The sequence below is a fragment of the Salmo salar genome, chromosome 09 (assembly GCF_965601325.2).
Source record: "Salmo salar chromosome 09, fSalSal1, whole genome shotgun sequence".
In the NCBI taxonomy this organism is placed as follows: domain Eukaryota; kingdom Metazoa; phylum Chordata; class Actinopteri; order Salmoniformes; family Salmonidae; genus Salmo; species Salmo salar.
The window spans coordinates 135,060,149-135,072,072 of NC_138299.1; the positions used below are offsets into that span (position 1 = coordinate 135,060,149).

At 40.9% G+C, this 11,924-nt stretch overlaps 1 pseudogene; it reads left to right on the forward strand.

Annotated features, from left to right (window-relative positions):
- The first annotated feature begins 10,772 nt into the window (after nucleotides 1-10,772).
- Nucleotides 10,773-11,602, forward strand: LOC106612753 (odorant receptor 131-2 pseudogene; annotated as a pseudogene).
- The last annotated feature ends 322 nt before the right edge of the window (nucleotides 11,603-11,924 follow it).

An 11,924-nucleotide genomic window follows, 5' to 3' on the forward strand; every position in this document is an offset into this window, starting at 1 on the left:
CTGCTTCCCCTCTCTGGAGCTCGAGGGCACCAGACTGCCCTTCTTTACGCACACCTGTCACCATCATTACGCGCATCTGCGCTCATTGGACTCACCTGGACTCCTTCACGTTGTTGATTGCCCCCTATCAGGGGCGGAAATCCCGGGGGGGACGGGGGGGACACGACCCCCCCATCCTGGGAAAAATATGATTTGTCCCCCCCAATATATCACTGAAACATAACTATGTAATTTAAATAATATTAATAATACGCAATGAAAGCAATTGTGCTGATTATAGACACTTAATAGCGTGTTTTTAAGTTTCAAAAGATTGCGACCCCCCCAACCCTTTGCCTCACAATGGTTTGATCCACTGCCAGTTCCTTAGTTGGCAAGGTAACAGAGGGGTCGTATCCACTGTCTGAAAGGCACTCAATGAACGTAACTGACGTGAGGTTAATCCAGTCAATCGCGCACACACACTAGCAGAGCTAGCGCGCAAATATGAACTATTAAGCTAGTTAGTACCTATTCCATTTATGTGGCCTCGTCAAAGATGAAATCTTTGCTATCGTCAATTTATTCCAAGATCAGCATGCAGATGATGTAAGTTAGTGCTTCAAAGTCCCTGTGATAAGGTTAGCGATAAACTGAAGTCCAAACTGAACAGAACTACACTCTCTTCTACCGTTGTCTTAAATATATTTAATGGTCTCGTTGCAAAAGCTAAATTGTCGCAAGGGAACTTTTATTTATTTATTTTATTTCACCTTTATTTAACCCGGGTAGCAAAGACTATAGTAAACACCACTGAAACGGAATTGGTGCTCGCTAGCTTTGCAAATTCAGCTATTGTTGGAAGCCAGCCAATATGAAACAAACTATTAAAATTACAAAAGGTTGCAGCATATGTTGTGTAAATGGTGAACTCATACAGCTGTCAACTCTTGTCATTTTAATCCGTTTCACATTTGCTAGCTATCTTTTAGATCGAAGCCCAAATAGAATGATAAAAGATAAGATAGAAGCCCATCTCCTACTGTAAATAACCTACACACTGTGTGTGTGTGTAGCCAGCCAGCCAGGTAGAAAAATGGCATAAAAATAAAAGACAGACATCAGAGTATTTTTCAGTACACCAAAACGTAAAGTAAGAACCCTAGTAGCCTAATATCTCAAAGACTAGTTGATAAAATGTTCATAAGAAAGAAATTAAATTCTAATGGAAATGTTTCACAATGATGTCATTAGGCAGAGCAGCCAACAGATGGCACACAGACAGCAGAGTTGGGTACAGATATGCAGGGACAGACTGGCAGAGACAGGGAGTCTCAGGTAAGTTTGTTGAGTCTTTGTTTGGCAACATTATGAAAGGTTCTCAATTTTTTTTACTTGTAAAATAGGAACATAATTGGAAAATGCCATGGATACCCCCACTCTCAACTTAAACTGGTGACTGAACTAAGATTTGTTAAAGGCAATGGTATTGCTGTTGTGATTAGTTGTGTAGTTTTGGGTACCGGTAGTTAGGAGTACGGCAAACACCTTATTTCTTTGGTTCCTCAATATATATTTACCATATTACAATGTAGGCTATGTGTTACAGCACTACTTTTGGTGTCCCCCTCAGGAATTGCTCTTGAGAAAATGTCATGTAATTGTCCCCTCCAAAGTTGATATCAGATTTTTGCCCCTGCCCCCTATTATATCTGTCTGTTTCTCAGTTTTGTTCCCTGTGTCAGCATTATTGTCGTAATGTCGTTTTGTTCCCCCTGTCCAGACGCTGTCCGCGTTTTATTTTATGTCCGTTTTCCACTAAATGTTCAGTCCCTGTACTTGCTTCTCGTCTCCAGCGTCTGTCCTTACATAGAGTAGATAAACAACAACATATCACAGTCACAGCAAGAAAAAAATATTTTTGTAACCATTACTGAAAACATTGTAGTTGAAGTGGTCTGTTGGTTTATTCTATAAATTGTACTACTTTGGGTGTCATCACTGCTAGTTTTAAAGGGAGGAAATGTTCACTTTCTTCATCCATTTTAAGACTTTTAAATTAATTATAATTACCTATTGATTCTTGAAGAATATAACTTATAAATGCCACAGGAGCTTACTTCAACTTTCTTCCCCTTCAGAACCCAAAACATAAGCTTGTTTTACTCCGTTGTTTGTAAACAATGCAAATAGAAACAAATACTGCTTGCTTCAAACATGGTTAAAACTATAATTTTATATGGATGGTCAGTCCTTGTATCCATATTTCTGTCCATGATTTTGAGAGTGGTTACATTTTTCCAGGCCCATTCCTCAACTGTTTACAAAATCAATGGCGGGTGCCTCATTGTTATAGTTCAAACTGCAGATTGCCCCTTTAAAGCATTTGAAAAAGCTAACATAAGTGCCTGTGACATTGGGAACACTAATAAATATTCTATGTTGCGATCTTCTGTTGGCTCCTCTTTCCTATATTAAATGGATAAAATAATATTATTGTGATATGAAGCTTACTTCATTGAGAATGCATGTGCAGTTGAAATGTGGACATAAAATCAATGACCAAAACATTTTGTATTTTCAATGTCTGTAAATGACGTCTTTTCAACTTTCATTAGGAACTGAAAATGAGCCTGATTTCAATGTCCGGAGAATATGTATTTTCAACGTCGGGAAAATACGTATTTTTAACTTTCCTTCAGAACTGAAAATTAACCTAATTTCAACGTCCGGAAACTATTTATTTGAAACATCTGGAAAATATGTATTTTCAATGTCCAAAAATACGTATGTTAAACGTTCGGAAAATACATCTTTTCACCTTTTAATTCAGAACCTAAAATGAGCCTAAGTTCATCTGGATAAGGTGTTTTTTCAATGTAATTTTGCTTACAATACATGGGCGATACATAAAAGAGCAATGCAACTTGACCTCTATGGTATGAGGTCATATTATAGGATGTACAGTAGTGGCCTAGTAGTTGTTGATACATTTTTTTATAGAGATATACAGTATATCATTATGAGACTTATTGTCTGAGAAGGAGCGTCAGACGTGTGGCCATTGAGCATCATCACCACCAGCTGGTTGGGGGCTGAGGGGCTCATTAGGACAACTCAGATCTCTCTCTACTTTTCGCCTAATTAAACCTTATATTAGAGAGCAAATACTGAGCCCCGGCTCTCCCTGTACAGCAACGGATTGTTGTTGCTTTTCAAAACAAACAATGATCATAAGGCACTGCAGAATGATGAATAATTCATGTTAATTTTTAATGACTTTCAAAAAGAGCTAATTAGCCACAAAGGAGTTCTAGCAAGTATTTCATCACCATTCTCATTATGAGGGACCAGCATGGAGAAAAACAGATCAACAGTGAAGATAACAAAAGTCAGGCCCAGAGAGGATATGTTTTGGCTAGGTTTTGGTCAGTCACAGTATGATGTCTGCCTATTAGCTACTAACAGTCAGGTACAGCAGGCTATGTTTTGGTCAGAGGTTGTTTTGCCGGTTGTCTTCCCAGCTGGCTGATGGGAAGATGGATGGGAAACCATCTAGCTGTGTATTAGAAATGATAATCAACAACATGTGCAGAGGAGTTGTCACCGAACTTGGTCCCAGAGCAGCATGGTACAGACATTGTGTTGCAGCAGCCAAAGACCAAAACAACTAATCAACCCATGGTCAAAGCTACACTACCGGTCAAAAGTTTTAGAACACCTACTCATTCAAGGGTTTTTCTTTATTTTTACTATTTTCTACATTGTAGAATAATATTGAAGACATCAAAGCTATGAAATAACACATATGGAATCATGTAGTAACCAAAAAAGTCTTAAACAAATCAAAATATATTTTATATTTGAGATTCTTCAAATAGCCACCCTTTGCCTTGATGACAGCTTTGCACACTCTTGGCATTCTCCCAACCAGCTTCACCTGGAATGCTTTTCCAATAGTCTTGAAGGAGTTCCCACATATGCTGATCACTTGGTGGCTGCTTTTCCTTCACTCTGCGGTCTGACTCATCCCAAACCATCCCAATTTGGTTGAGGTCAGGGGATTGTGGAGGCCAGGTCATCTGATGCAGCACTCCATCACTCTCCTTGGTAAAATAGCCCTTACACAGCCTGGAGGTGTGTTGGGTCATTGTCCTGTTGAAAAACAAATGATAGTCCCATTAAGCCCAAACCAGATGGGATGGTGTGTCGCTGCAGACTGCTGTGGTAGCCCTGCTGGTTAAGTGTACCTTGAATTTTGAATAAATCACAGACAGTGTCACCAGCAAAACACCCCCACACCATAACACCTCCTCCTCCATGCTTTACGGTGGGAAATACACATGCTGAGATCATCTGTTCACCTACTCTGCGTCTCACAAAGACACTGCGGTTGGAACCAAAAATCTCAAATTTGGACTGAAGATCAAAGGACAAATCTCCACTGGTCTAGTGTCTATTGCTCGTATTTCTTGGCCCAAGAATTTATTTCTTAGGCTGTAATTTCTGAGGCTGGTAACTCTGATGAACTTATCCTCAAATAGGGCTATCTTCTCTATACACCCCCCCCCCCCCCCCCCCCCGCCCCCAACACACACACACACACACACACACACACACACATACACACACCTTGTGTGTATGTGTGTGGGGGGGCTTAACCTGACTGGCTTAAATGTATTAAGGAAAGAAATTCCACAAATTGACTTTTAACAAGGCACACCTGTTAATTGAAATGCATTCCAGGTGACTACCTCATGAACCTGGTTGAGAGAATGCCAAGAGTGTGCAAAGCTGTCATCAAGGCAAAGGGTGGCCATTTGAAGAATCTCAAATATAAAATATATTTTGTTTTGTTTAAGACTTTTTTGGCTACTACATGATTCCATATGTGTTATTTAATAGTTTTGATGTCTTCACTATTATTCTACAATGTAGAAAATAGTCAAAATAAAGAAAAACCCTTGAATGAGGAGGTGTTCTAAAACTTTTGACCTGTAGTGTATATGACCAGCCTAAGGTGTTTTATTGCTGGGTTAGAGCAAAAATATGCACACCCTATTGCTCTCCAGGACCAAGTTTGGTGACTTCTGGTTTATAGCATTGAAACTGTTTTCTGGGAAAGTGAGCACAAGGCAAGAGAATCTGCCTTGTGAATCTGTGCTGCAGGTGATCACACAGCCATGCTCGTTGTGACCTCAACAAACTGTGCAGGTTCAGTTCCTGAGAATGACATCATACGCCTTTTAACACGTGTATTCTCCAAATAACATTCCCTCAAGGCAGTCATATAGCAGTCCATTCAGAAGTGGAGTAGGCCTCAGCAAGAAACAAAACAAAGTTTTTAAAGTGCATTCAGAATGTATTGTTTATTTTCCCTGTTTTGACTATTATAGAGCATGATAGTTTGCACCATAAATCCAGAACACGCTGCATGTGAGTGAAGAGAACTTGCCTCTGTGTTTGTATGTGTCTGAGGAATAAGAACCCCCAATTGAGGCCCAAAGGGCTATCTACTAGTGATGCGCAGGCCAGCTGTTTGACACCCGCACACGCCCGCAACTGCTAATAACCCGTCTGCAACCGCCCAACTATATGTGATTAAGTGAAAATCTGAGGCCGGCACCCATCCCTAACACGCAAATAGGACGATAGAAATTGCCCTGTAATGCGTAATACATTGTTTATTGTTAGAATTTCCGACATTTTGGTAGGCCATTTTTTTTGTCAATAACAAAAATTGCTCTAACAATGGAAATACATGTCCTCAAAGAAGGAAGGCAGGCAGGAGGAGGCGAGATCAGGTGGGCCCATTCTAGCCAATGAGAGGGCAGATACGCATGTGAACAACAGGCCATAGAGATATATGGAAGACTCCTCTTTGTATCTGTGTCATTATAGCGTCTGTGACAGCATGGGCAGTGCTATTGAGGCTATCTCCATTTTAAAGTAGGCAATTTCCTTCTTCTTCATTGGCTGATTGCTCCCAATTCATAGGAATTCCCACCCAGTTGACTACTTTAAAATGGTGGAAGCCCTCAATGCCAATGTCCATGCTAAAACTGGTTATATCCATAATGAGTCCTCTATCTCTATGACAACAGGCACAACTCCAATATAAAGTAGTTTTTTTCAAAGTTGCCGAAATGCCACACTGAGTGTACAAAACATTAAGAACACTTGCTCTTTCCATGACATAGACTGACTTGAATCCAGGTGAAAGCTATTGATGTTACTTGTTAAATCCACTTCAATCACTGTAGATGAAGGGGAGGAGACAGGTTAAAGATGCCTTGAGACAATTGTGACCATTATTATTTTTATTTTTTATTTCACTTTTATTTAACCAGGTAGGCTAGTTGAGAACAAGTTCTCATTTACTACTACGACCTGGCCAAGATAAAGCAAAGCAGTGCGACACAAACAACAACACAGAGTTACACATGGAATAAACAAACATACAGTCAATAACACAATAGAAAAAAAGTCTATGTACAGTGTGTGCAAATGAGGTAAGATAAGGGAGGTGAGGCAATAAATAGGCCATAGTGGGGAAATAACGACATGGATTGTGTATGTGTGCCATTCAGATGGTGAAGGGGCAAGACAAAATGTGAAGTGCCTTTGAACAAGGTATAGTAGTGCAGTTGAAGTCGGAAGTTTACATACACCTTAGACAAATACATTTAAACTCAGTTTTTCACAATTCCTGACATTTTTAGCCCATGGATACCGTTCTTCCCAAAAAACATAGCAAAACGACAATCTGTTTCAGTAGCTATATAGTGCTAGCTAGCTAACTATATAGCTAGGTGTCATCATCTAAAATAACCGTAATTTATAAGACAGTTCTTATTTGACTAATGGTGGTCGGACCCATCTACAGTTGAAGTCGAACGTTTATATACACCTTTGCCAAATACATTTAAACTCAGTTTTTCACAATTCCTGACATTTAATCCTAGTAAAAATGTCCTGTTTTAGGTCAGTTAGGATCACCACTTTATTTTAAGAATGTGAAATGTCAGAATAATATTAGAGAGAATGATTTATTTCAGCTTTTATTTCTTAAATCACAGAAGTTTACATACACTCAATTAGTATTTGGTAGCATTGCCTTTAAATTGTTTAACTTGGGTCAAACGGTTCGGGTAGCCTTCCATAACCTTCCCACAATAAGTTGGGGGGATTTTGGCCCATTCCTCTTGACAGAGCTGGTGTAACTGAGTCAGGTTTATAGGCCTCCTTGCTCGCACACGCTTTTTCAGTTCTGCCCACACATTTTCTATAGGATTGAGGTCAGGGCTTTGTGATAGCCACTCCAATACCTTGACTTTGTTGTCCTTAACCCATTTTGCCACACCTTTGGAGGTATGCTTGGGGCCATTGTCCATTTGGAAGACCCATTTGCGACCAAGCTTTAACTTCCTGACTGATGTCTTGAGATGTTGCTTCAATATATCCACATCATTTTCCTACCTCATGATGCCATCTATTTTGTGAAGTGCACCAGTCCCTCCTGCAGCAAAGCACCCCACAACATGATGCTGCCACCCCTGTGCTTCACGTTCGGGATGGTGTTCTTCGGCTTGCAAGCCTCCCCCTTTTTCCTCCAAACATAACAATGGTCATTATGGTCAAACAGTTCTATTTTTGTTTCATCAGACCAGAGGACATTTCTCCAAAAAGTACTATCTTTGTCCCCATGTGCAGTTGCAAACCGTAGTCTGTCAGGCAACAGAGGCGAAACAGAAAACAACCTCCCACAAACACAGGACGAAAACAGGCTGCATAAGTATGATTCCCAATCAGAGACACCGATAGACAGCTGCCTCTGATTGGGAACCACACTCGGCCCAAAAACAAAGAAACAGAAAACATAGATTTTCCCACCCGAGTCAGACGCTGACCTAACCAAACATAGAGAATAATAAGGATCTCTATGGTCAGGGCGTGACAGTACCCCCCCCACCAAAGGTGCGGACTCTGGCCGCAAACCTGAAACTATAGGGGAGGGTCCAGGTGGGCATCTCCTCTTGGTGGAGGCTCCAGTGCGGGACGCAGATCCCCCTCCGCTTGGGGCTCCCCCCACTTTCGTGGAACCGGACCGTGGATCGTCGCCGGAGGCTCCGGACCCTGGATCGTTGCCGGAGGAACCGTACCGTAGATCATCGCCGGGGCTCTGGACTGGGAACACCCGCTGGAGGCACTGGACTGGGAACACCCGCTGGAGGCACTGGACTGCCGACCGTCGCTGGAGGCTCCGGACTGCCGACCGTCGCTGGAGGCTCCGGACTGCCGACCGTCGCTGGAGGCTCCGGACTGCCGGCCGTCGCTGGAGGCTCCGGACTGCCCGGCCGTCGCTGGAGGCTCCGGACTGCGGACCGTCGCTGGAGGCTCCGGACTGCGGACCGTCGCTAGAGACTCCGGACTGCGGACCGTCGCTGGAGGCTCCGGACTGGGGACACTACAGGCTCCGCGACAGATATAGATACTTTTGTACCTGTTTCCTACAGCATCTTCACAAGGTCCTTTGCTGTTGTTCTGGGATTGATTTGCACTTTTTGCACCAAAGTACGTTCATCTCTAGGAGACAGAACGCGTCTCCTTCCTGAGCGGTATGACGGCTGCGTGGTCCCATGGTGTTTATACTTGCGTACTATTGTTTGTACAGATGAACTTGGTACCTCCAGGCCTTTGGAAATTGCTCCCAAGGATGAACCAGACTTGTGGAGGTCTACAATTTTTTTCTGAGGTTTTGGCTGATTTCTTTTGATTTTCCCATGATGCCAAGCAAAGAGGCACTGAGTTTGATGGTAGGCCTTGAAATACATCCACAGGTACACCTCCAATTGACTCAAATGATGTCAATTAGCCATTCAGAAGCTTCTAAAGTCATGACATAATTATCTGGATTTTTCCATGCTGTTTAAAGGCACAGTCAACTTAAGTGTATGTAAACTTCTGACCCACTAGAATTGTGGTAGAGTGAATTATGGTAGAGTGAAATGATTTGTCTGTAAACAATTGTTGGAAAAATAACTTGTGTCATGCATAAAGTAGATGTCCTAACCGACTTGCCAAAACTATAGTTTGTTAACAAGAAATTTGTGGAGTGGTTGAAAAACGAGTTTTAATGACTCCAACCTAATTGTATGTAAACTTCCGACTTCAACTGTAGATGCCAGGGGCACTGGTTTGTGTCAAGAACTGCAATGCTGCTGGGTTTTTCACGCCTAATTTCGGCACTCTCATACAACATACAACAATTCGTCATTTTGTGAACGGATTATTTTCTTTACAGATTTTGGGCGGATTAAAACCTCTCGCTTTGCCTCTTCCTCTCTCTCTCTATAATTAGACAAATGCAGCTTCTCTTCTGTCATTACTTGTTGCCCTGAAATATTAAATAAACTCTTGCTCATCAGAATAATGTCATAATTCGCTGGAATTATTGCTTTAATCTAGTTGACATCGGTAAAGTTCTCTTTCATCTCTGCTTCTCTCATGCACCAAAGACATTTAGGGCGGAAGGGAAAATGCAATAATTTCAAATGACATCAGCTTGACCGGATTTAAGTAAATTAAAAGCTGTTAAAATGACCCAACATGTTTCTGATAAGATTTCAGTTTGGCTTAGATGCATATTTTGTGTGGATGAAATACTATTTGATTTTATGATGCTAATAAATATAGCACCTTTACAGACGTCGCTAACCATGCACTCTCAAGATGCTGAAAGAAAGAAATAATATTTCTCAAAATGTTCGTTTGGAGTTAATAAAATATTAGGCTATGTGAGAGGTTATAGACTGACAGTCAGTGTCCAGATTTCAGGCTACAATTCAATTTAACCCATCTGAATAGTAGCCTACAGTTCCCTTAACGTGGCATTTTTAGGTCTCTGTCTTGTGATTGTCGAATTTGTATAGCGCCACACAATCATCACACATAACATAGCCGCAGCACTGCTATCATGCTCTTTTACCATTTCACCAAATATTTCGCAAACATTAGGCTACTTGGCCCTCCCTGCTATTTATTTTCAACCCTCCATTTCGCAGCTTTTCTCTTATTGAATAAAACTCTGACATTGTCCTATTTGCCTCAGTGGATCAACATGAACTTTTTCTGTTGAGGGCGTGACACACACATAGGCATATACCCAGAAAACATGTTGAAATGTTATAATCCTATGAGATTACTGTGCATTACAGTAATTATATGGTTGGTCTAAATATAGGAATGAGGTGTATCTGAAGTTTCATGACAACATTCATTTGAGAAATCCTCCATAAATAAAATGTTCTATAAAGAGTTCATGCAGAGCGCTCTGTCAGTAGATCTTTGCCTGAGGATTCAAGAGGAGACTGAGAGAATACCTGTTTGTACTGTGCTGCTTCAGTGGCATGATTCCTTTCTAAGGCAACCTGCCATATTTAAATCTATATCCTACAAGAAGAAACAAAGCATTGTGTTGGAAATGTGCTTCTGCGTTTTTAATTTCATCTAAGATTTTAAATATATTTAAATATGTTATCTATTGCTAGAAAGCTGATGATTGCATGTTTAAATTTCATCCTTTGTAACATGTTTATGAAATACAATTTCTGTACATAACTTCTTGTTATTAGCTATTCCCTTGTGTGATATGGCTAACAACAATACAACAACTGCAGATGATGGTAGCAGCTCCTCTGTGCAACAAGTTAATGACAGGATCATAATAGTCCAGCTGATGAATGCAATCTTCATTTACATCATCTGCCTGCTCATCTTCACCTTCTTCAAAAAGGACACCTTTCTCTCAAACACACGTTATGTTTTCTTTGCTCACACGCTGCTGGCTGACTGTCTGTACCTAATCATGACTAATAACTTGCTCCTCCTGACTTACTTTAGTGTCACCGTGCCAGCTGCTGTGTGTGTTGTCTTCTGTGTGTTGCTAAGTGAGTTGACCTTTGTCACGCCGCTGACACTGACAGCCATGAGCCTGGAGCGCTATGTGGCCATCTGCATGCCCCTGCGCCACGGAGAGCTCTCCACTGTACGCAGAGCCATTCACTGCATCCTACTCATCCACAGCATCAGCGCCATACAGCCCATCATAATTGTCTCCATCTTCTTTGCCTCAGTCCCTCTGGGCTTCTACACGCAGTATAAGCTGTGTTCAGCAGAGATGTTTATTGCACACAAGTGGCAGAGACACCTTAGATCAGCTATAGGTCAGTTCTACTTTCTGGTTATGTCCATCACCATTGTGTTTACCTATGCTAGAATAATTTCAGTGGCCAAAGAAGCATCGGACAATAAGAAATCTTTATCTAAAGGTCGTAAAACGGTGATTCTCCACGCTATCCAGTTGTTCCTGTGTCTGATCCAGCTCTGGTGCCCGTTCATGGAGGCTGCCATCCTGCCAATTAATTTGAAATTGTACATTAATGTGAGATTCTTTGATTACATTGTTTTTATTCTTGCCCCGCGATGTCTTTGTCCGCTTGTCTATGGCCTAAGGGATGAAAAGTTTTTCCTTGCAATTAAATATTATGTATTTTTTGGGGTGAATAAGAACATTTCCCCAATACTTGTTGATAACTTAATTACTGGTCATATGAAAACATAACACTTGCTTAACAGGCAAGGCCATTGGTATTGTTATTATTTATCACATGATTTTGTGGTATTGAAATGCATTTTGGTTTTCAAAGACCACAGACAATGATATATTGTGTTAATCTTAAGGTATATTTCAATGAACAGCTATGTTACATATGCTTATGTGTTTAAGCTAATTATAGTATATGCATTGCAGCGTGTCTTCTAATTAGAAAAAATGTAAACGTCTCAAACAACATTAACCATGTGTGTAATTTCAAAGATGACCTGATTGAGAGAAATAAAACATTCCTTCCACCTCCCAAGCAAAGTTGCAAAAAAGATATTCT